The 25,392-nt window shown below is 41.7% G+C and overlaps 1 long non-coding RNA gene across 1 annotated transcript; it reads right to left on the bottom strand.

The window, feature by feature from the left end:
• Positions 1-727: 727 nt before the first annotated feature.
• LOC125264134 lies at positions 728-2,379 on the bottom strand. The gene is made up of 3 exons (XR_007183991.1): positions 2,236-2,379; positions 1,388-1,507; positions 728-854 (listed from the first exon to the last, which is right to left on the bottom strand). It is a non-coding gene; the product is annotated as an uncharacterized LOC125264134 (long non-coding RNA).
• Between the last annotated feature and the right edge of the window lie 23,013 nt (positions 2,380-25,392).

The following is a 25,392-nucleotide window of genomic DNA, read 5'->3' as shown; positions in this document are numbered from 1 at the left end:
CTATTTCGCTCTAGACGCGTGGATGCATTCAAAATGTTCAAGCGGCAAACTAGACGCGGTAGACGCGAATTTGGCGCTCTATTCGCGTTTGGTGTGAACGCAGCATTATAGTGGACTTCAATGGCCTCCAAATGGCTGAAGGTCAAAATTACTGTTTCAGTGCAGCTTCAAAGAGCTTTAAATAATACCAGATGAGGAATAAGGGTCTTATCTAGCATAACGATATGTCATTTTCGAAAAATGCAAATGTATGTGCTTTATAAACACAAATGATCGCCTTCCAAGTGGTTCCACCCAAAGCGCACTTTCGTATTCTTCAAGCTTACGCTGTATGTCCTACGCCTTCCTTATTTAACTTACGGAACGAACGCGGCCATAAGTAGAATAGGGAATGCGTAGGACATACAGCGTAAGCTTTTTGAAGAATACGAAAGTGCGGTTTTGGTGGAACCACTTGGAAGGCGATCATTTGTGTTTATAAAGCATATACAGTTGTATTTTTTTTAGAAAATGACCGATTGTTTCTCTAGATAAGACCCTTATTCCTCGTCTGGGATCGCTTAAAGCCCTTTGAAGCTGCACTGAAACTGTAATTTTGACCTTCAACCGTTTGGAGACCAGTTAAGTCCACTCTAAGGAGAATAATCCTGGAATGTTTTCATCAAAAACCTTAATTTCTTTTCGACTGAAGAAAGAAAGACATGAACATCTTGGATGACATGGGGGTGAGTAAATTATTAGGAAAAATTTATTTGAAAGTGAACTAATCCTTTAACCTTTAGAAAAGATTACATTACACCAACTTTGGATAGATCTGGAAAGAGGTCTGATGAAACTGGTCAACACGCCCAGGTCTGAGAAGAAAACATATTAAGAAAATGTTAGTGACTATATATATTGCACATGGAAAAGACAGTTATTATTAACACTGCACACAGTTTTAAATTGAACAGAAACTGAACTGTTTAGTTGAATGTTTTTTTTTACATAATTAGAAACTTGTAAACTACATAAACGAGGGTGTTTTTTACATTAGAAAAAAAACAACAAGACAAAATATCATCTTAACAAAAGCAGGGGTATGCAAAAGATTTTGTGAATGTCTGTTTTCCAGGTAGCCACAGAAGAGTGAATAATTATTGATTGATTGATTGATTGATTGAGTGAGTGTGTGTCTGAAAGCTATGGGTGTATTCTGCATAGGCCTATGCTACTGGAAACATGCATGTGAATTTGCATGTGCCTCATAAATGCACAGATAACACTGCATGTGTTACATGTGTGCATAAAGTTTGCAAAAGTGCATAACTCTGATTTTACTAGGAATACATGTAAATCAATTTAAAGGCTCCTATAAAAGAAAATCAAACCACTTTTGCAATATTACCTGTTTATACTACAGCTGTTCAAGGCAGTAGTTCCAGGCATCTTGAGGATTTATTTGACCGCATTACAGTTCCATATCACTTCGCCAAACGATTTCAGTCATCTCAAAGGTCCTTAGAGCCTAAAAACCGCAAAAGAACCAAACCCCACAAAGAAATTGATCAAGCAAATAAATATAACAAACAAGAGGATAAAAATGAAAAACCTTTTCCATGTTTTATTGTCTAACCCATACTCTCATTCTCCCGCTCTTTATCACTTACAAACGCACACACATATAGTGCAGACGCACATAGACTTAAACATACACTGAAACTTTATCAATAAAATAATTTTGCAATTAAAAAGCACTGTGACATTTCTCAGATGTGATGTAATAACGTAAGTTCTAAAATGACGATCTGAATTAGCAACGGAGGACTGGGATGAGATGTGTAATAAATACATTTACATACAATATTAAGAACAAAAACCTGAAAAATGTCTTGAAATACAACATTTGAACAATATCTTGTGGTGTGATGACCGAGGAGGAATAACGTTACCTGACGACGGGCCGCTTCGAGTCGTGGCTGCATTACAATCTCGGATAGGCCTATGCATTGTTTTTCTAATAACGGCACGTCGTCAGTTATTCCAAAACCTAACGTTAAAATCGGAGTTTGGAGAACACTAACTACTGAAATGCCTCACCGTTGATAACTGTCTATCTGTGTATTTTACAGTCTATGGGCTGTCTTTCAGTAACACGCGATTCGCGCCAACAGCCAAAAATATCTCAAAAGCCACAAAAAAGGCGATTTTACAAGTTGAGTGCAACATAAAAGAACAACAAAGAAATAATCTTACCTTGAACAGTTTCCTTCTTTAGCACACGCAGACGAAGAGATTCCTTCGGTTGACCGCAGCGCTTTCTGCAGGAGTTTGAATGAGGCTCGTTGAAGATGCTCCGCCCCCATGTGCTGTTTTTTACAGTATTAGACCGTTTTTCTCAGGAACAAACCTTTTTACTGTTAAGTGCTGTAAATTTACTGCAAGTAATTACTTTACCAACCATTAGCTGTAAATTTACAGGATTTAACTGTTTATTGAAATTACGGTATTTTACTGTTGGAAATTGGCTGTAAATTTACAGCCATTTTTTACAGTGAACTTTCAAATTACTTTAATAAGAAAGTAATCACTGTGGTAGTGCTCTGGGTTGCATTTCCCAAAAGCATTATACGCCTATGTTGATTATAAAACCATTGCCACCAATGGACTTATGATCAATTTAAGCTTTACAATGTTTTTGTTTAAGGCAATTTAGGATGAATCCAGTATCACATCTAGATTTCTAACTCAGAACATCACAAAAGTTATGTAAATCACAAAATTAAACAAGAAGAATTAATTGTAAAGATCAATGTATATGAAAACAATTTATTTTTTATTTATTTTCTTGTTTTTTATTAATTTTATTTTAAATGAACACAATTGATTCTAGTTAATTTAACATGGTTGATTCTATTGGATTTTACTTGTCTCAATCATGTGGAACCACTGTCCATGATTGAATTGAGTAAGTTGGACATAACTATTTTACATACATTCTTCCTTAGTCATTTGTTTTGTCACAACTCAAGGATTTTGCAGTAAAAATAAACCTTTAATGTTAATAAAAACTAAGTTGGTTGTGTGGAAACACTGTCCATAATTGACTTGAGTCAGTTTAAAGTGTCATTTTTTTTTGAGTGTATGGTAAAAAGGTTTTAATTTATTGACACTCAAAAGCTATTCTTTGAATTAATGTAATTAAATTATGGAAAGGATTTCCGTGTGATTAAATGGCTTTCTTTCAGCATTAAGCTTTTGTTAGGCTAACTTAAATTGCATAGATTGGATCAACTTAAGTAAATGAGTTGGTCCAAAACATTGCAGATTAGTTGGGCTGACACTATTAAATTAAGCTGTGTCCAACCATAGTAAATAAGTTTAATCAACCTTAATAAATTAAGTTGACCCAACGAAAGTACATTAAATTGGAATAACAGAATTGCATAATGCTGAAATAAAGCAACTTAATCATGTGGAAATCCTTTCCATTATTTTTTTATGTTCGTTCAAAGAGTTATTTTTTGGAGTGTATCGTAAACCCTGCAAAGTTTTTTATATTTTCATTTTTAAAAAAATGTATGTACTTTTATAACACTATACTTAGTATTATATTACCTTTGCATCAAATGACAAAAAACTAGTTAATGCTGCTGTGAGGGTGTTTCTAATACAGCGGCTATGGGAGTGATGGTAAAAAAAATGACTCTCTCTTCTGACTGCCGTTATCAATCACTCTCTATTTTTTTCCTCTTTTTGAAAGTTGTGAAAACACTATTGTGGAGTTTTTCTTTTGCAATTTGAGAAAATGGAAACACAGAAAATATATTTAATGAATTCTCTCATTTATCGCAATAGAATTTTACCCAACTATGACGACTTCCGGTTCTGAGAAACGCGGAAATGTGAAAAGGGTCTATAAGCCATTAGTTAAAAGAATGCTAGTTTATCACTGACATATTACAGAACACTGAACTGCTCCTAAATTGCTTTCATTTTGAGCTGTATTGACATCAGTCACATTGTGGAGGATTATTTAAATATCTTATTGTCTTTTGAAAATATATCATTGAGATTTGTACAAAAAGTCAAAAGCCAGTGGCATTTCATTTACTGAAATGTAAAGTCATCACATCATTTAATTTATAAAATTCTAAACCACAGGTTCATTCCATTTTGTCAATGTCACATAATGATATAAAGATGGATGCAGTTGCAGATGCAGTAGTTTATTAAAGTCCAATATAACAATCCAAAGTACACTGAGCAGAAACAAGACCTTAGGCAGGCAGAGGTCAGGCAATCAGCTAAACAGGAAGGCAGAGGCAAGACAAAACACAGTCCAAGTGATAAACCAGAATAAAGCAGGCTTAGTAATGTCTAAGACACAATGGAATAGAATGTATACTTTGCAATGTTATTAAGACTGAAAGTGTGTCTATAAGAGAGTAGTGGAATTGCATACAGGTGTGCATCAAGATGTGTGGTGATTGAGAGTGAAGTAGTATGTTATGGGAATTAATTGCTGCGTCCCAATTCGCCTACTTATACTACGCCCTAAAATACTCTTTCTGTGAACAAAAAGTACTTACTTTTGAGTGTGTAGCAAAAGAGTAGACAAGCTTTGGGACATACTATCACATCATACAATCGTGTCTTTTCTCTCTGTCGCATCCTGTCACCGTAAACTGGCCTGTCAATCATCCTCCACATTTCATTTAGCTAATTTCCTACCGTATCGGAGAGAAATGCAGCACGTTGATCTGCAGTCGCGGGTCTTTCATGTGGAGAACTCTCCTCATATTAATGCATAATGATGCATTTAAAAGTTAATGGCCAATCGGAACTTTATAAAAGTCCACATTGGTATTTGCAGATGAAAAATAACACAGAAAATATTTATTTAATGTTATCTATCAGGTTGAACTGATTATTAGTAACTCAAACCTCTCAGCGTCGATCGTGCATATCCGCCATTTTTTGTAGTTTTTTAACATTTTTTACTCGTGTTTGTAGTTCTGAACTGAACCCTCATCCAAAGTGCAATGGGTTGTGGGCAATATTAGCCTTTATAGTGTGCACGGATCCACACTTCGAAAATTTACCGGAAATAGTAGACCATCCAGGGACTTTTGGCATACTCTTTTCAACATACTATGCTTTGGGACACACTTATTTTAATCTCACATACTATTTAGGATGGATAGTATGGACATTGGAATGCAGGGAAAGTCTTGGGTGGCCATGTTGGGAGGCTGTAGTGCATTTTGGGAAATGGAGTTAGTGAACTAGTGCACTTTCTGGTGGAGCCTATAGGTGACTTCACTGATTTGTCTGAGAATCTTGAAAGGGCCGATGTACCTGGGAGTGAGCTTCTTGCATGCATGGGGTTGTCACAGGTCTCAGCTAGCCAGCCATACATGTTCTCCTGGTTGATATTGAGTACTTTGACTGGGCACCTTGGACTGCACACAAGATGGTACCAGGAAGACACTGTTAACCTTTCTGACACATTTTAACCTTTCTGACACGTTAATCTCATTAACAGCGAATGAGTTAAAATGAACAAAACACGAGTGGTCGCAAAAACTCACCCATTAATGTGTAAAAATTAGGTTGTGTCATTTTTAACGCAACCTTTCTAAGAGTATATGTAGATAACTATGTGATCGCTACCAAATTGAGTTAAGGGCCTATTAGTTTGCGCCATCTAGGGTTTCATGACAGAACTTGGTATTTAATGCCATCTCTCGTGATGCTTTGCAGAATCTGCTCTGGCTTTGACCTGTGCATTCATTTGTTTTGGAGGAGGCATGGCCTTGGAGAGAGCACTGAAGGGAGGGTAGGATCTAATGCTTTCAACGCTAGCTTGCTATAGCTAGCCTCTCCGAAATTGCCTAACCTAACTTTAAACAACAATATAATACATTATTAATAATTGAATAATTCATCTTCTCTTTATTCATTAAAATGCATTATATCAGCATCATGGGCATGGCAGTCATTACAATTTCGTGGTACAAGTAGGAGCCCGCAGAAAACTCCTATCTTACAAGCTGTAATTACGAGCTCTACGAGGACGATCGTTGAAATCACAAAATTGCGGTAATTATGGCATGGTGTGAATGCAACTAAACCACCTATATTCATACTAGAGTGTACTTTTTTAACGGTCGCAAAGTAAATTCAAATTCAAATGTAGTACCTACTCAGTCAAGTCACCTTTATTTATATAGTGCTTTTTACAGTGCTGATTGTTTCAAAGCAGCTTTACAGTGATAACAGGAAAATAATGCAACAGAGTTGGTTTTGGCTGTACAGCAGCTCTAGAAGAAAATAGTACCTATGGGATTTATGGGAGTCAAGTGTAAGACTGAACATATTAATTGTTAATATTAGAAACAGTGGTAATAGTAGACTGTAAGGCCACGTTCACACAGCAACAGAATACGGTTGTCAGTCCTGTATTTGAGTCCTTAATATGGTTACATTCACACACAGTACAGTTATTTACGGGAGTGACAACCGCATTCTATAACCAAACTCACACCATACATTTTCAGGACTCACAACCGCATTGTTGGAAAATTTGTGCTCTGTGAATGGAACAGGACTGGACAACTAGTTCTTTGTCATGTCATACAGTGCGAGAGAGCCGGTCTTTTAAGGCAGTGGTTCCCAACCACATTCCTGGAGGCCCCCCAACACTGCACATTTTGCATGTCTCATTGATCAAGCACACCTGAATCAGGTCATCAGTTCATTAGCAGAGACTCCAAGACCAGAAATGGGTGTGTCAGACAAAGGAGACATGGAAAATGTGTAGTGTTGGGGGGCCTCCAGGAATGTATTTGGGAACCACTGTTTTAAGGGGTTTTGTGTGTGTGGTTTCACTTTCGGTAACTTACAGTGACAGAGATATGAGCTGTGTGTCATCTGAAGGTGTTAGATCCAGTCACTATTCTCCACTGGAGCCCCTCCAACCAGTTTTGTGTTCTATGCGCGAACAAAGACTATAGAGCTCTGGAGGTTGACGTCACGCAATCTAAACTCCACCATTTTAGCAGGCCATCAGGAGAGTGCTAGAGCGGCTGTAGCATTGGTATCGATAGTGGTAGAACAATAATTTAAAACCAGACATGTTTAGACCTTACAAACCTTACTATTTCAACATGGTGGACAGCTGCTGTGTGCCAGGATGCCAGAACAGGTGTGGGAAAGCAAAGGGGAAATCATTTTATCATATTCCTAAGGATCCCGATAGACGACTGAAATGGTTCACTGTAATAAAACGTGCTAACCAACACAACAAAACAACTGATGGTTGTATTTGTATTTTTTATTTTTTTGTCTTTTATCTCAGTATTCCTAAAAGTGTTGTATAAAGGTTTTTATGTTTAGTAGAAACCCTAAAATGATATGAAAGTGTTGTGTTAGAAGGAGTTGTGTTCATGAAAGAGTTGAAAATGTGTTAAATAACTGGGCTGATAGGCTATATTTTCAGTATAACATAACGTTTCACATTATTCCACCGGTCACAATTGTGACTGAACATAAAACACAATTTTTCACACACATTTCCATAAAAATTTCAAAAAATAATTGATTACTTCAAGGAGCTAATGACACCTCATTTTGATATTTTCATGTCTGGAAAAAAATTGGGATTAAACAGGTTAAGATATTTTGACATTTATGATGTCTACTCTACTCACAGTGATATAGCTTTGCTGGCTACCTACAAACAAGGACAGCTAGGGCCGATTACGTTACCTAACAACACAGTTGACTTACCCTTCCAATGACGACGAAGCAGATTTTATGCGGCAGACTCCAAAGTTGAATATTCATCACAAAATTAGATTGTGTCCATTTGTACCCCTCCAGGTTTTTGTAGGTTTTTGTAGGCTTTTAAAGAGTCTCCGGAGTATGACGAGGGAAAGTTGATGAGGTAGTTGTACATATCAGGATACTGCAGGTCAGAAAAGCTATCTGTTCCTTTATCGATACATGTTAAAATGCACCAGCGTGGTGGTGTAAACAGAATGGGTCACATGACTGCTGGAGCTCTATAGATATAGAAAGACGGTTCACTCCTATTAGTTATGAATGGGAGAAACTGCAATGCGCAATATGGCGGCATACATCTGCCTTCTAAGTAAAAGAGCCAATCGCTGATTTATAAAGTCAATGCATCACTGCAGCTGCAGTTAGAGGCTCTAGTTCCCATAGAAACCCGAGACTCATGCTTAGGACTGCACATGTGCATTGGCAAATCTAACCTTTTTTAACGCTATTTTTAATGCTATTTGAGCATAAGAAACAACATTTATGGGACAGTTTATGTCAGATTTTGTTGCTGATTTGAAATATGTTATTTAATTGCGAGTTCAGCAAGCAGTTTTTGATATTTAAGTATTCCCCCATTCAAAGATAGGACTTGGTCTTGGATACCCGAAATAGCTGCCCGGAGGCATTGCAAATATGGCTGCCGAGTGAACAGACTTTCCTTGAAAGGAACTTTTCCTTTGGCATGACTCAATTGCTGTGTCATGTGTGAGACGCTGCAAAGCATGTCAGACCTAAGTGCAATGGTTAAATGTTTCTGGCTAGCAAATGTTTACATTAAAGTTGCTGTCGGTTAATGAAGATTTGATGGATGAACTCGCAGTTAAATTGGAATCTGTCCTGACAAAAATGATAAGACTTTTCAGTTTTATGGACATCTCTATCTTTGATATTACTTTGGTCACTGTCGCTATTGGTACGTGTAGAAGAATATGGGCTTTACGGTTATTGCACATTCATTCAGATAGCATTCAAGACGTGACTAAGTTTCTGTGTTGCTGTGTGCAGTGTCTCGCACATGACACAGCATTTGAGTCATGCATAGAACACAAAACTGACAGGAGCAGCTTTCGGTGGAAAACAGTGACTGGATCTAAAACCTTCAGATGACTAACAGCTTATATCTCTGTTGCTGTAAGTTACCGAAAGTAAAACCAAACACACAAAACCCCTTAGCATGGTAGCTCTCTCGCACTGTGCGACATGACAGACAACTAGTTGTCTGTCCTGAAACTTTATGGGTGAGTTAGGTTAAAGAATGTGTTTGTCACTCCTGTAAATAACCATACTGTGTGTAAACGTAATTAAGGACTTGACAATGTGAACGTAGCCAATGTTAGATGCCAGCTTTATTATTATTATTATTATTATTATTATTATTATATTATATTCTTTTATTCTTAATATATACATATATTAAGATTAAAAGAATATAATATAATATTATATAATATAATATTTCTCTATTAGTGTTACTGGATCTTAGTGCTGCATTTGACACTATTGATCACAATATTCTTTTCAATAGACTTGAAAATTATGTTGGCATTAGTGGAATTGCATTGTCATGGTTCAAATCATACTTGTCTGACCGTTATCAGTTTGTAGTAGTAAACGAAGAAATATCATATCGATCACAAGTTCAATATGGAGTACCGCAAGGCTCAGTACTAGGACCGTTGCTTTTCACTCTGTACATGCTACCCTTGGGAGATATCAATAGGAAGCATGGCGTTAGTTCCCTTTCATGGGAACTATCGATGCTATGTCATAGGACGTTATGGGAACCCTCTGCGTGATTGCGTCATGAAGCACTCTTGTATCTAACCAATGATAAGACGAGATGTCAGCAGCAGGTGACATCACAGACCAGGAAACTATAAAGCATACCCAGAACAAAGAACGCTAGCTTCTGTTGTCTTCAGCAAGCGCTCTCTGTTTCTTGTTCTTGTGTGTCTTATTTGGTGTTTTTTGTCCTGTTATATCAAAGTGATCTCTTCGTCTGAGGACAAGAGTTTCAAAAACACAAATATATATAAAAGACATGATAAAAAATGGTGGATAAAGATAAGCAGCAATTCACTAAGTGTGTGCCTCCTTGCACTCGATTTATCTCGGGTGGGGACTCACACGAGATGTGTGTTGTTTGCATGGGAGTTGAGCATGCACAGGCAGGGGGCTCTCGAGGCGGCTGTCTGTGTACATTGCAAACGGCTCACTCTCAGAGTATTAAGATCACGCCGGGCACTCTTTGAAGCAAACAAAGAAAGTGCCCCGGCCAGATGGATCTGACAGAGGGGGTAGAGACGGGCCCAGCCTTATCTCTGCCCTTACCTGTCAGACCCAGTGTCTCTCCTCTGGTGTTCGAAGCACGCGCTGCGGTTTCTTCCCCCAGGAGAGAGGCACTGGCGCTCAACATATCTTCCTCCGAGGAGGTGGACATGGTGAGCGTCGAGACTGGAGAAGAGGACTCGCCATCCTCATCTCCAGCCTATGAGGAGCTGCTGGAGGTAGTAAGTAGGGCAGTAGATAAATTAAAAATTGACTGGCCCGTGGAGAGAAGTGAGACAAAACCAAAAAGCAAACTTGATGAGCGCTTTCTTCCCGCATGTTCACTACCTCAGTGTCGGGGTCTGCCGTTCTTTCCCAATCTCCACACTGAGGTGTCAAGGTCGTGGAAAAGACCTGTTCAATATCGTGTATTCAGCCCCCAAACATCTACATACAGCAATATCATGGGGCTGAAGCTATGGGGCGATGCCTCAGGTTGAAGAGAGTCTGCATTGTCCCTTAAGACCCCGACATTGCCCACCAAGCCATTAAAAACAACATCAGGGTTGGTGGGCAAAGCTTATTCAGCAGCAGGTCAGGCTGCAGCTTGCTTACACACTATGTCTATATTGCAAGCGTATCAGGCTGACCTGCTGGGGGAAATAGACGAGAGTGGGGAAGCGACATTTGAGTCAATACAAGAGCTTAGAAAAGCAACAGATCTAGCTCTCCGGGCCACCAAGGAGACGGCCATGGAGAGGCATTTGTGGCTCAATTTGTCGGATATAAAAGACAAAGACAAGAACATCCTTATGGATGCGCTGCTGTCTCCTGTGGGCCTATTCCGCCTACCAAGGGTAAAGCGGATCTGAGGACCATTATTATCGTGAGGAAGGCTTCAAAAAGGTCCTAACACCAGCCGTCCAGGACCCATGAGGGCAGTCACCTCCGGAGAGGTTCGGGTATTAACTCTCTGGAGTCGGGTAACGCGCCGGTGCATTTTGCAGGATTTTTTTCACATTGCAGCAAAACAGACATAAAATACTCCGTCATTTTTTGTCATAGAGACATAAGTAATATATCAATTGAAACTATAGAATATCTTCTTTTATTTGTGTACACTCAGAGTAAAAACAAAATGTTGTGATTTTTGTAAAATAAAGAAAACAAACATGATGCGTGATCTCTCGTCTCACTCACTTGGTCACAACCTCTCACTTGGTTGGCAGGTTGGTAGCTGGCCCAATGTATCATGATTCGCTGAAGCGTCCGGAAATGCCACGCCCCTTACCATTCGTAGTTACGCGCCAAGCTGGAAATGTAAATGGCGTCTGTATTGCTGTATCAAATTGAGCCGAATCAGACCCAGATGAAGAGGGTAAAGCAGAACCTCTGCAATCGCGGCTTTTAAAGGACGTTTATGAATGGTATTTCATTTAGTATTTGTGTCAAAGTGTTTAGATATGCTGTCACTGCTGTTTGTTAGCTTTCAATATACAGTTTTATCCTGATTAAAGCTTTACTGTAGCCGAATACATGACTGAGTAGTCACATTTTTGTAAAGGTATCGTTTAATTTATAGCATGAACAACTGTTTGCCTATGAACAGAGACGTTTGTTGGTGTTTGTTGCACTAGAACTTAGCTAACTGGCTAGCAAAAACTAGTTGCTCTTTGTATATGTCCTTGATGCATTAAAAATAGCAACAGAACTATAACATTACGTTTAAAAGACATGTACAAACAATAAAACATACTTACAGTTTGAAGCTAATAAACAGAAGCTTTTGTTTTTAAAGTGGGAACTGCTTCATCTTTCAGTAATAGCTTTTGTGCAAATCAAGCATTGAACTCGTATAGATTCTGGAAGCTGTCTTCAGCGCCGCATCCAGTGTAGAAAATATCACAGATTATAATTGTCACGGTTCACTAATCCGCTGTCTCATACTGTTGTCTGTGTGTAGGTTTTGGGATGTGTCACTTGATTGTTCTGTGTGGGCGTCGCCACTGATTGCTGATCAGCGGCAGCTGTGGATCATTACACCTGCCTATATAACGCCTTGTCTTTCGTCTCATGTTTGTCAGATCGTTTGTTGTAGTCCTGGTGTTGTCCCGTTGTTTCTCGTGTTTCTTGTTCCTGGACTGGATTCTCGTCGCTGTTTCCTGTTACCTGTCTGTCTCGTTGGATTACTCGTTCTGGATTTCATTCACGGATACTCACACGGACACACGGACTCACCATTCAGGACCATCATTCATCACGGACACTTCATCGCCCATCGAAGTCCCTGTGTTACCCCTCTCCTGCTGTCTGTGTTGCTGCTGTGTGTTTTGTGGTCTACTTACCTGGCGTGAAGCTCTATTAAAGAGATATTAACTTGCAATTGTATCCAGTCTTCTTTTCCGTGACAGAACGATCTGACCAACCATGGATGCAGCAAGTTCAGCAGCTATCACGGAGTTCATTAACCACAGTATTTCTCGCATGGATCAGCAGCAGGAGAGCATCTCTTCCACCGGACGCGCTGTTCAGGCATTGGTAACACAGGTGTCCGAGCTCTCCCAGCAGCTGCAACAACTTCGCGCTCCCACTGCGCCAGCCCCGCCGCCTGTTCCCCCACCATCACCGGAGCAGAGAGACCTGCCTGAGCCCCGCCTTCCCGTCCCACAGAGCTATGCTGGTGAGCCAGATTTTTGTCGAGCGTTTCTGAACAAGTGTTCTCTTCACTTTGCTCTGCAGCCACGCACCTTCGAGAAGGAAGAATCTAAGGTAGCGTTTGTTCTAACCCTCCTGACCGGAAAGGCGGCACTCTGGGGAACGGCGGTGTGGGAAAATCAAGATCAATGCTGCTCCTCGTTCCCGGCACTCTCCGCCGAGATGAGGAGGGTGTTCGACCGTGCGGTGGCAGGAAAGGAGGCCGCCCGTCAACTCACCGCCCTGAAACAGGGCAACCGCACGGTCGCCGACTATACCATTCAGTTCCGCACCCTCGCGGCGGAGTGCCGGTGGAACGAGGAGGCTCAGTGGGATGTGTTCCTGCATGGGCTGGCCGATCGTATCCACCGTGAAATCTACACACTGGACCTACCTAAGACCTTCAATGGACTGGTTGAACTCGCTCTACGTGTGGACTCTCGTTTAAAGAGGTTAGAGCTTTTAGAAGAATCTGGAGAGAAACACAGCGGAGGCGGCAGTCGTTTTTCCTCCGTGGTGGATACGGTCGGTCCTGTTTCCGATCCTGAGCCCATGCAGGTGGGGAGAGCTCGGCTTTCCCGGGAGGAGAGAGAGAGGCGGAGGTCCCAGGGTCTCTGTCTGTACTGCGGGGCGTCAGGACATATCATCAGGACCTGCCCGGTAAAAGACCAAGCCCGATAGTAAATTCGAGGCTACTATCGGGCGGGATCTCCGCCGAGAAGTCCTCGCCAGCCACCCTCCTCCCGGTAAGACTGAGATGGGCAACGCATAACATCACCTGCGACGCACTTCTGGACTCTGGGGCGGAGGGCAACTTCATGGACATTTCTTTCGCACGACAACACGGTTTACCCACATCACCTCTGACGCACTCCATATCAGTCAACGCTCTCAATGGACAGTCTCTTCCCAGTGTTTCCCATACTACGGACTTCATCACCCTCGTCACATCTGGTAATCACACTGACAAGTCCCAATTTCTGCTCATGGACTCACCTCATGCACCTGTTGTTCTTGGACATCCCTGGCTCACTAAACACAATCCCCGCATCGACTGGCAACAAGGAACCATCACTGAGTGGAGCACCCAGTGTCACAAGTCTTGTCTTTTGTCTGCTTGTCCCACGGTGTCTGTTTCTGTTTTGCAGGAGGAGGCGGAGGATTTGTCTAACGTGCCCATGGAGTACATCGATCTGAAGGAAGTGTTCAGTAAGTCCCGGGCTGCTTCTCTTCCTCCTCATCGTCCCTATGACTGTGCGATAGATTTAGTTCCCGGTAAGTCTCCGCCTAAAGGCAAACTTTACTCTCTGTCTGTTCCCGAGAGGGAGGCCATGGAGAAATATATTTCTGATTCTCTAGCGGCTAAGTTCATCTGCCCTTCCTCATCTCCAGCGGGGGCGGGGTTCTTTTTTGTGGGGAAGAAGGACGGATCTTTGCGACCTTGTATTGATTACCGAGGGCTGAACAACATCACGGTAAAGAATACCTACCCTTTGCCGTTGATGTCTTCAGCCTTCGAGAGGTTGCAAGGAGCGTCCGTTTTCACTAAATTGGACTTAAGGAACGCTTATCATTTGGTCCGCATCAGGAAGGGGGATGAGTGGAAGACCGCTTTTAACACCCCCAGAGGGCACTTTGAATACTTGGTCATGCCCTTCGGGCTGTCCAACTCGCCTGCGGTCTTCCAGGCACTCGTCAATGACGTGTTGAGAGACATGGTTGACCAGTTCATATATGTCTACCTGGACGACATATAGATTTTTTCGTCGTCTCTCCAGGAGCACGTTCAACACGTCAGACGAGTGCTTCAGCGGCTGCTAGAGAATGGGCTTTTTGTCAAGGCGGAGAAATGCGAATTTCATGCACAGTCTGTTTCTTTTCTAGGGTACATCGTCTCGTCTGAGGGAATTCGCATGGATCCTGACAAGGTTAAGGCTGTGGTGGATTGGCCAAACCCAGATTCCCGTAAGGCCCTACAGCGGTTTCTGGGTTTCGCTAATTTTTACCGGCGTTTTATTCGCAATTTCAGCCAACTAGCCGCGCCTCTGACCGCCTTGACCTCCCCCAGAACGACCTTCAGGTGGTCAGATGCAGCCCACGCTGCATTTGCCAAACTGAAGAGCCGCTTCGTTTCGGCTCCCATTTTGATTGCCCCTGATCCTTCGCGTCAGTTCGTGGTGGAGGTCGATGCGTCAGAGGTGGGGGTAGGTGCAGTTCTTTCCCAGCGATCTCCCTCAGACGACAAGATGCATCCATGCGCGTATTTTTCGCATCGTTTATCTCCCGCCGAACGCAATTACGACATTGGTAACAGAGAGTTGTTGGCAGTCAAATTAGCGTTGGAAGAATGGCGTCACTGGTTAGAGGGATCGGGGGTTCCCTTTATTGTTTGGACTGATCACAAGAATTTAGAGTATATACGATTGGCTAAAAGGCTCAACTCTAGGCAGGCTCGGTGGGCACTTTTTTTCGGACGTTTTGACTTTACTCTATCGTACCGCCCGGGCTCCAAAAACATCAAGCCCGATTCTCTTTCTCGTATTTTTGACCCTTCCGAACGCCCGTCCACTCCCGAGTGTATTCTTCCCGAGACGTTAGTGGTCTCCACTCTTACATGGGAGGTCGAATCGAAGGTCCTAGCGGCCTTAGAAGGGGTAACGCCTCCGCCCGTATGCCCACCGAACCGTTTGTTTGTGCCGGAGGGGCTAAGGTCCTGCGTTATCAAGTGGGGTCATTGTTCCAACGTGGCTTGCCATCCAGGGGTTAATCGAACTAGATTTTTGGTCAAGCAACGATTCTGGTGGCCAGCTATGGCTCGTGATATTCGCAGTTTTGTTTTGGCTTGTTCAGTTTGTGCCACTGGTAAGACTTCCAACCGACCTCCAGATGGGTTACTCCAACCTCTGTCTGTCCCTTCGAGACCCTGGTCCCATATCGCACTAGATTTTGTTACCGCCCTCCCACCCTCCCAAGGGTATACGGTTGTTTTGACCGTGGTGGACCGATTCTCGAAGGCGACCCATTTTATACCCTTAGCCAAATTACCCTCTGCTAAGGAGACAGCGGTTGCGGTCATTGATCACATCTTCCGGTTACATGGCCTCCCGGTGGATGTGGTTTCTGACAGGGGTCCCCAATTTGTGTCCAAATTCTGGCAGGAGTTTTGTAAGTTACTGGGGGCGACGGCTAGTCTTTCCTCTGGGTTCCATCCCCAGACCAATGGTCAGACTGAGAGGGCCAACCAAGATTTAGAGCGAATGTTGCGATGTTTGGCGTCCAAGAATCCTTCCTCCTGGAGTCAACAACTCTCTATGATTGAGTACGCTCACAATTCTTTGCCAGTGTCTTCTACGGGCCTTTCTCCATTTGAATGTAGTCTAGGTTACCAGCCACCTGTGTTTCCCAGTCTGGAGTCCGAGGTCGCGGTCCCCTCCGCTCACGCCTTCGTCCAGAGGTGCCGCCACACTTGGAACAGAGCCCGCGAGACTCTGCTGCAAGTGAGGGCGCGTACCAAGGCTAAGACCGACCGCCACCGGTCGAAGCCTCCCGTATACGTCGTGGGTCAAAAAGTGTGGCTTTCTACTAAGAACATTCCGCTCCGCTCCGTTGCCAATAAGCTTGCTCCCAAATTCATTGGCCCGTTTACTGTCACTAAAATTATTAGTCCAGTGGCAGTCCGCCTCAAATTGCCTCCGGCGTACAGGAGGATTCATCCCGCCTTTCATGTGTCCAAAATTAAACCTGTTTACCGTTCTCATCTTAATCCGCCTACTCCGGTTCCTCCTCCGCCGCGACTCGTAGACGGGGAACCAACCTATTCGGTTAATCGTATTCTGGACTCTAGGCGGAGGGGACGCGGATTCCAGTACTTGGTGGACTGGGAAGGTTACGGTCCGGAGGAGAGAAGTTGGGTTCCTGCTAGGGACATTCTGGATCACTCCCTTATTGATGATTACAATCAACAGGTAAGGAGTTAGGAGGGAGGGTACTGTCACGGTTCACTAATCCGCTGTCTCATACTGTTGTCTGTGTGTAGGTTTTGGGATGTGTCACTTGATTGTTCTGTGTGGGCGTCGCCGCTGATTGCTGATCAGCGGCAGCTGTGGATCATTACACCTGCCTATATAACGCCTTGTCTTTCGTCTCATGTTTGTCAGATCGTTTGTTGTAGTCCTGGTGTTGTCCCGTTGTTTCTCGTGTTTCTTGTTCCTGGACTGGATTCTCGTCGCTGTTTCCTGTTACCTGTCTGTCTCGTTGGATTACTCGTTCTGGATTTCATTCATGGATACTCACACGGACACACGGACTCACCATTCAGGACCATCATTCATCACGGACACTTCATCGCCCATCGAAGTCCCTGTGTTACCCCTCTCCTGCTGTCTGTGTTGCTGCTGTGTGTTTTGTGGTCTACTTACCTGGCGTGAAGCTCTATTAAAGAGATATTAACTTGCAATTGTATCCAGTCTTCTTTTCCGTGACAATAATGGGTTCTATTATCTTTTGACGCGTCGTGTCGCACCGCTCCGGGGGCGCCGGGGGCAGTGTTTATGTTAATAGCAAGGGTTTATGATGTCACCAACCCAGGAAGAAGCTTGTTGTAGTCCAAACTGGCCATTTTTGTAGGCAATAAACTGACATAACTTTAAAAGAGAATATCTCCGTTTGCATTAAACGTTCAGCGCTGTAACTTTGCAGATACTGTTTATGCTCAAGCAGCAACATTACACACTGACTAAAGTTAAAAAAGTGAAATCACATTGAACCATCCCTTTAAATCGTGTAAGTCAAATCGAAAACAAAAAATATCTGTTTATGTAATCTGTATGAAAAGAGATACAAGTCAGACGCCCGTGATTCAGCTCATTACCCGCTAATGTGGCCATGCCCACGGAGCCAGCACTATTCAGATGCAAATTCTGAGGCAACACATGCATAAATCGTCTCAATCGTGTATTTATTGTATTGAAAAGTATTTATCTGGATGTTAAAGCCATGGTTAGCGACCTCTAGAAGACATGCCGTTAGTTCCTGGTTCCTGTTCTTCTTTAGATGAATTTGTGGACTAAATATGCACAGAGCGCCCTCCGGCTGCAAGTATGAATTGAAAACACAGTATCCAGCGCTCATAGTAATGACAATAAATATTGAATAAATATTACTCCTCTGTATAGAAAATTGACATAAACATATGAGAATCCATCAATATTTCTCCAAATGTTCATGCTTTTAAGCTAAAAGCCTATATGAAATGCTATAGAGGTAACATAATTGTTCAGACACTTTGCATCACAGAAATACATTATATTTTAAAGTATATAATAGAATACCATTATTTTAAATTGTAATAATATTTCACAGTATTGCTGTTTTTTCTGTATGTTTGATATACACCATGATGAACTTGAGACATGATCACAGAGGGTTTTTTCATAGCCTACCTGACTGAAAGGCCTCATTATTATGCAGCTCATTAGAGGTTTTTTATGCGAATCTTTTGTCTTTTCAGGTGTAAATGACCCATTACTCATGGTGATTCACGCCTCCACGCATACTGTATTTCTTGACAAAAAGTGTCTTACACAAACTAAATCAATATATTGTTTTATATAGGAGTAGGCAGGATCATTTTTACATAATTTTGAAGCAAAAACTCTAGTCTACAGCCATCAATACCCAGAAGTCTTGTGAACACAGATTTAATATACTTTTTTTGGCCTTATTTCAGTGACTTAAGTTTTTTGTTTTTTCAATAACCACGCATAAACGTTATTCCTTCAAAAACACAAACATGTACATACAAGTTCCTCACATATTATGGTAGCCTAGTTTGTGCCGAATACAGTGTAATGACACTTGTGTCATTAATATGTTTATGAACAACTGAAAAAAGAACAAAATGTCAGGGCATGTCAAAACTTCTCCAGGCCCCAAATTAGCCTCAGACTCCAGAGGGTTAAAACCAGGGGCGGATCTACCGGGGTGGCACGGGGTGGCAACTGCCACCCTAAGAAAAAGCTTTGCCATCCCATCTGCCACCCCAAAATTATCAGAGAATAAAATATAAATGTTAGCAGTGTTTCAAGTTGTAGCGATAGACATCTCTGCAGCAGTCACTCGCGTGTCACAGTCACCAAAGTTATTAACTTATTCACGGGAGAAAAATCAGACAGACCACCATCGTCTCTTGAACTCACAGCATCAGCGCCTTTTTTTATTATGCGCATGCTCATAACATACACAGTGCACGGGACATGCACGTTTCAATGACATCACTGCGTAGACTATAACATGACTTTGCCACTTATACTTATTCAAATATGCTTAACACTCCCAAAGACATGTTTATAGCATTCTATAGTGACAAACAAAAACAAAACAATACATAACTCCAAAATAAAACATTTGGTATACTGGCAGTAATCTAAAAACCTCTCAAAAATAAAAACACCTGCCAGTTCACATTATTCTCCAAACAAATACCTCTTGAAGTTCTCAAACTTAGCTTTTGTCACCGGCTTGGTAAGGACATCAGCTATCATGTTCACAGTAGGGCAATATTCTATAGATATTTTCCCTTCTGTGTGTGCAGACCGTACAAAGTGATATTTTATATCAACGTGTTTACTTCTCTGTCTGCATACTGGGTTCTTAGACAAAGCTATCGCCCCCTGGTTGTCCTCATATATCTTGACTGGTACATGCTGGTTACTACTATCAATTCCTTTAAGTAGTTGTACAAGATACATACTCTCTTGAGTAGTGGCAGCTAGTGCCATATACTCGGCTTCACAGGTGGATAAAGCCACCGTTGGCTGTTTCCTACTCTTCCACGATATGACTGGACCATTCTCAGTTAAGCTGAAACAATATCCAGTTGTGCTCCTCCTATCATTTTTATCGGCTGCCCAATCAGCATCACTGTATCCCTCAAGCTGTAGGCTTTCCTCACATTTTCGGAAGTGTAGTTCTTGATCTATAGTACCCTTTAAGTACCTCAGTAGGTGTTTTGCTGTAGCCCAATGCTGTTGTTTTGGTTCTGCTAGGTGTTGTGAAAGTTTACTAACAACCCAGCTCAGGTCAGGTCGAGTACATGTCATAATGTATATCAAACTACCTACTATCTCTCTATATCCTGTTGAGTCAATGACTTCACCTTCATTGTCAAAGTTTAACTTTTGTTCACATGGGGTGGATCTCGGTTTACATTCGGACATTCCAAATTTTGCTAACATCTTCTTTGTGTCTCTTTTGGGTCATTTTGATCTCTCCATCACTCTGTATAAAATCAATACCCAGGAAGTGTTTAAGTGGACCCATATCTTTCATCTTAAACCTTCTCTTCAACATTTCTTTTACGTCACTGAGTAAGGTGTTGTTACTCACTGCTATGATTAAGTCATCTACCCATACTAACAAAATCACTTTCTCGTTCTCAAATTCTCTGCTGTAGACACAATGATCAGCATCATTTTGTATAAAACTATTCTCTGTAAGGTGATCATGCAGTAACTTGTTCCAGTTACGTCCGGACTGTTTTAAGCCATATAATGACTTATTGAGTTTACACACTAAGTGTTTTCCTGTTTTAGATTTGATCTCAAAACCTTCCGGTTGCTCCATATATACCTCACAGTCCATCGGAGCATGGAGGTAAGCAGTCTTTACATCCATTTGATGTAGGGTAAGATCCTCCTGTACAGCCACTTGCATTAATGCTCGGACAGAAGTCATGTTGACTGTCGGTGAAAAGGTCTCTTTATAGTCAATCCCTTCCACTTGACCATACCCTTTTGCAACATATCTGGCTTTACAAGTTTCAGATCCATCTGGGCTCTCTTTTACTGTATATACCCAGCGACCTCCCACTGCTTGTTTGCCTTTTGGCAGTGGCGTCAGAGTGAAAGTCTCATTCTCTGTCAAAGAGTTCATCTCCTCTTTCATCGCATCAGTCAACATTTTTGACTTCTTAGAGTCCATAGCCTCTCTAAATGTTTTAGGTACATCGTAAGCCACTCTGTAGAAATAATCTACATTTTCACTTTCATCATTATTACACTCAGCTTTACACTGGTAATCATTAAGGTATTCTGGAGCTTTTCTCTGTCTTGTAGGATACCTTCTTTCTCCCTGTTCATTCTGAGTACTATTTGTCTGGGTTGGACCCTCCTCAGTACTGGACTCTTTACTCTCTTTAGGCTGTTCCTGACCTTGGTTGACTATTTTTGGTGATGTATCTCCATAACTCTCAATTTCGTCCCCCATGTCATAATCTGTCTGAGTCTGGTTATCTGCGCTACCTTTGGTGATGAATTTGACCAGCCTATGTTTTAGGACTTTTCCTGTCTCGGGATAATACACATTATATGCTGGACTATATTTATCATAGCCTACAAAGATCCCTTTTTCGCATCTAGAATCCAGCTTCTTCTTATCCTGCTTATATACGTAGCATTCAGAGCCAAAAATCCTCATGTTAGACAGGTTAGGTGTTTTTCCTGTGAAAACATGGAAAGGTGTCTGCTCTAGCCGCTTACTGTAACACCTGTTGTGGATTTGAGCTGCTGTCTGTACAGCATAGATCCATAATTGCTTTGGGAGGTTACTCTCCAATAGCATGCATCGTGACATCTCAAATAAGGTTCTCCAACCTCTTTCGGCAGTTCCGTTCTGATGAGGTGAGTAGGGTGCACTGGTCTCGTGCCTTATCCCGTTACTCCTAATTAGAGACTGGAATTCCTGCCCGGTAAATTCTGTACCGTTATCAGATCTTATACACTTTATTTTTCCATATGGAGCTACGTCTGCTATGAATTTTTCTGTAGCCTTTGTCGTGTCACTCTTTGCTTTGATAAAGTATGGAAAAATCATTCCAGTGTAATCATCAGTAAATGCTATCGCATACTTGTATCCATCTTTATCTGCTGGTTCTATAGGGCCGCATAGGTCTGTGTGTACTAGCTCCAGTACGGTTGTAGCTTTAGCGTCTGCCTGTCTGTTTCTACTTTGTGTAAATTTGCCCTGTATGCATATTTCACAGTTTTGATTGGACCTGTCATGTTTCCCTCTTATCGTCATCCCTTCAACTACCTTTTCTAATTTTGCAACATCATCAAAATTACAGTGACCAAGTATCCTATGCCACGTTTGAATGTCATGACTACCATACACTTCATCAACATTTTCATTTTCTACTGTGTTAAGGTAATAAAGCCTACCATGCACGTCCATTTTAAATTTGGTACCGTCCTTGTGAATCAGCCAGTTATCGCCATCTTTAAAGTGCATCTCGGCTCCGTTAGCTGTAGCTGCTTTGACTGAAAAGATGTTTTGTGGAAACGATGGGATGTATAGTGCTTGCTTTAGCCTCGTTTTCACTTGTCGTCCCTCGCTGTCCAGCAAGTAGACTTTGGCTTCTCCCCTCATCTTCGCCATCCCGCTCACCTTGGTTCCGTCGGCAAGCTCGATCATGTGATCCTCGGGCCTGAAGCTCTTGTCAACTGTTATGAACTTTGTGGCGTCATTGATCATGTGTGATGTGGCGCCGCAGTCGACCATGAGACCCTTCTTGTTTCCTCTTTGAATAGGACAGTCACTCATCTTGAAGAAACAGAAAGATGTAGGCTCTGCCTCTGTCTCTCCATCTGCTTTCTTCACGTGATCACGGCCTCGTCCTCGGCCCTTTCCTCGCTGTGGTGTGTCCCATTTTCGATCATCTCTTCTCGCCTGGGATTCGTCGGGACATGTCCTGGCCATATGTCCCTTTTTACCGCAGGTGTAACACTCAATATCAGTCAAATCCAATTTCTTTCCTCTCCCTCTTCCACGTGATCTCGTTGTCCCGCTACTCTTCATCACGTTGTCTTCTTCTACATTCACGTCACTTTTCCCGTATTTTTCAGTACTCTCGTAACTTCGTAGTTTTGTTTTAAACTCGACGAACGTTACAGCGTCATTAGTCTGAGTGATGTGCACAACAAACGGCTTGTATGAATCAGGTAGCCCCTTTACTACCATAGCTATCTGAAGTTCATCACTAATATGCTCATCTGCTCTTCTCAATGATGTAAATATAGACTCTGCTCGAATAATGTAGTCAGTGACCGTTTCATTGCTAGCCTAATGGAGTGAGGAAAGTTCACAATACAAACTCACAACGCGGGGTTTGTCCTTTCCGGCGTAATGCTCGCGAAGAATCTCCAGTGCTTTTCTTCCATCACGTTTCGCGTCCCTCATTATCAACGACAAACTTTTGTTATCTAGGCATTGTACCAGCTCTGCATATGCCTCTCCTTCTTCGTCTCCCTCGTCTATCTGCGGGTCCTCCAAAATAACTTCTCTGAGGCCACGCAACTCCATGTGCGCAAGGAATCTCGTTTCCCAGAGTTCATAATTTTTCTCATCACCGTCGAATAAAAGTCTGAACCACCTTTGTCCTGAATGACTGGGCCCATAACCTGTAGCGATAGACATCTCTGCAGCAGTCACTCGCGTGTCACAGTCACCAAAGTGATTAACTTATTCATGGGAGAAAAATCAGACAGACCACCATCGTCTCTTGAACTCACAGCATCAGCACCTTTTTTTATTATGCGCATGCTCATAACATACACAGTGCGCGGGACATGCACGTTTCAATGGCGTCACTGCGTAGACTATAACATGACTTTGCCACTTATACTTATTCAAATATGCTTAACACAAGTACTACTGCTTTTCAGCAGCGGCGCTTCAATGTGATGACATAAAAAAGACAGCATATTGCAAATTAATGGCAAGAAAACACGTCTTTCAATAAGCTGCATGACGGTTGCACGTGCACGCAGCGCGCTCAATGTAGTCAGCTTCATTAACAAATGACTCTTATGAACCGGTTCTTTGGGAGTCAAAAGCACAGCGCAGCCAAGTTCACTTATGAATTGTTTTCCATTTGTTCATGAATCTGAAAATTACTGCCTCTCGGCTAACTCAGAAGTCCTCGAATTTTCGTATTTTTTTGCAAGCTGATTCACCGACCGCCCGCTCTAATTTCATCATGGATAAAGGTCTTTTTGCCATCCGACAAAACGGTAACATGAAATCAATAAGAAGATCCCGATCACAGAAACTAGTTAGGTAAGAATCTAAATGTAGTTTAGCTTTTCCCGATTGCTAACACATTATAAGTGATTCAGTTGGCCCAGTTTCCCAAACCATTCGCTCAGTTCTCAAAACAAAGACACATTTCTCAAAACGTTTAACAATGACTACATTAGGTAGCAAAACTGATGACACACCAGTCAAAATCTGAGAGAGAGCTGAATGAATAATTTACAGGGGTTTTAAACTTACACAGTACCCGTACTTTAGATGAGGGAAATTTCACTATGTACAGTAAACTGTAGCACGTTGTACACTCTCAAACTTGTGATTGTCAACTTTCTCTGTAGGATACTGTATTGTGGTCATAGATTGTGGTGCATACCAAGTTCATACATATCTACTGCCAAATCAATTTACAATAGTAAAATGAAAAAAAAAAAAAAAATCACTGCTGTATTTTACTGTATCTGTAAATTTATTTTTGTATAGTGTAGTAGACAGTGAGCTGCAAAATAATTCCTGAATCCCAGTAAGCGGTATTTTTGTTACAGTGTTATATGAATTGATCTCACTAGTGTTCACTGGGCAGTGCAGTAGTCTGTGTATTTGTTATATTTTGTGTGTCATCTGAGGCCAAAGTTTGATTTTGTCAGACAAGAATAAGTTTTTGACTAAAACATTTTATTTTGACCTGGAAGTTTGAGGTTTGTACAAGTTGGTGCATAGTTTTGAGATTGTGTTTATAGTAGTAAGAAAATGTTGAATTGTTTCATTTTAACTAGATTAAAGTTGCCCTAGATTCAAAAATTGAATTTACCTCGGCATAGTTAAATAACAAGTACATGGAAAAGACATACAGTGAGTGTCAAACTCCATTGTTTCCTCCTTCTTCCTCCTCCTCCCTCAGAAGAACAGGCGAATCTCAACATAACACCGACTGTTACGTAACAGTCGGGGTGTACGCCCCCAATATTTGCATATGCCAGCCCATGTTCCCAACATTATGAAAGCCATTAGACAAGGGCAGAACGTCTGGATGTGCACAGCTGAATCAACAGACTAGGTAAGCAAGCAAGGACAATAGCAAAAAATGGCAGATGGAGCAATAATAACTGACATGATTCATGATAACATAATATTTTTAGTGATATTTGTAAATTGTCTTTCTAGATGTTTCGTTAGCATGTTGCTAATGTACTGTTAAATGTGATTAAAGTTACCATCATTTCTTACTGTATTCACGGAGACAAGAGCCGTTGCCATTTTCATTTTTAAACACTTGCAGTCTGTATAATTCATAAACACAACTTCATTCTTTATAAATCTCTCCAACAGTGTAGCATTAGCCGTTAGCCACGTACCATAGCCTCAAACTCATTCAGAATCAATGTAAACATCAAAATAAACACTGTACTTACGCGATTAGACATGCTGCATGACGAACACTTTGTAAAGATCCATTTTGAGAGTTATATTAGCTGTTTGAACTTTTTTTATGTTGTTTAAGGCAAGTGCGAG

This window comes from Megalobrama amblycephala, linkage group LG3 (genome assembly GCF_018812025.1).
Source record: "Megalobrama amblycephala isolate DHTTF-2021 linkage group LG3, ASM1881202v1, whole genome shotgun sequence".
In the NCBI taxonomy this organism is placed as follows: Eukaryota; Metazoa; Chordata; class Actinopteri; order Cypriniformes; family Xenocyprididae; genus Megalobrama; species Megalobrama amblycephala.
This window is presented reverse-complemented; position numbering and strand designations above follow the sequence as displayed.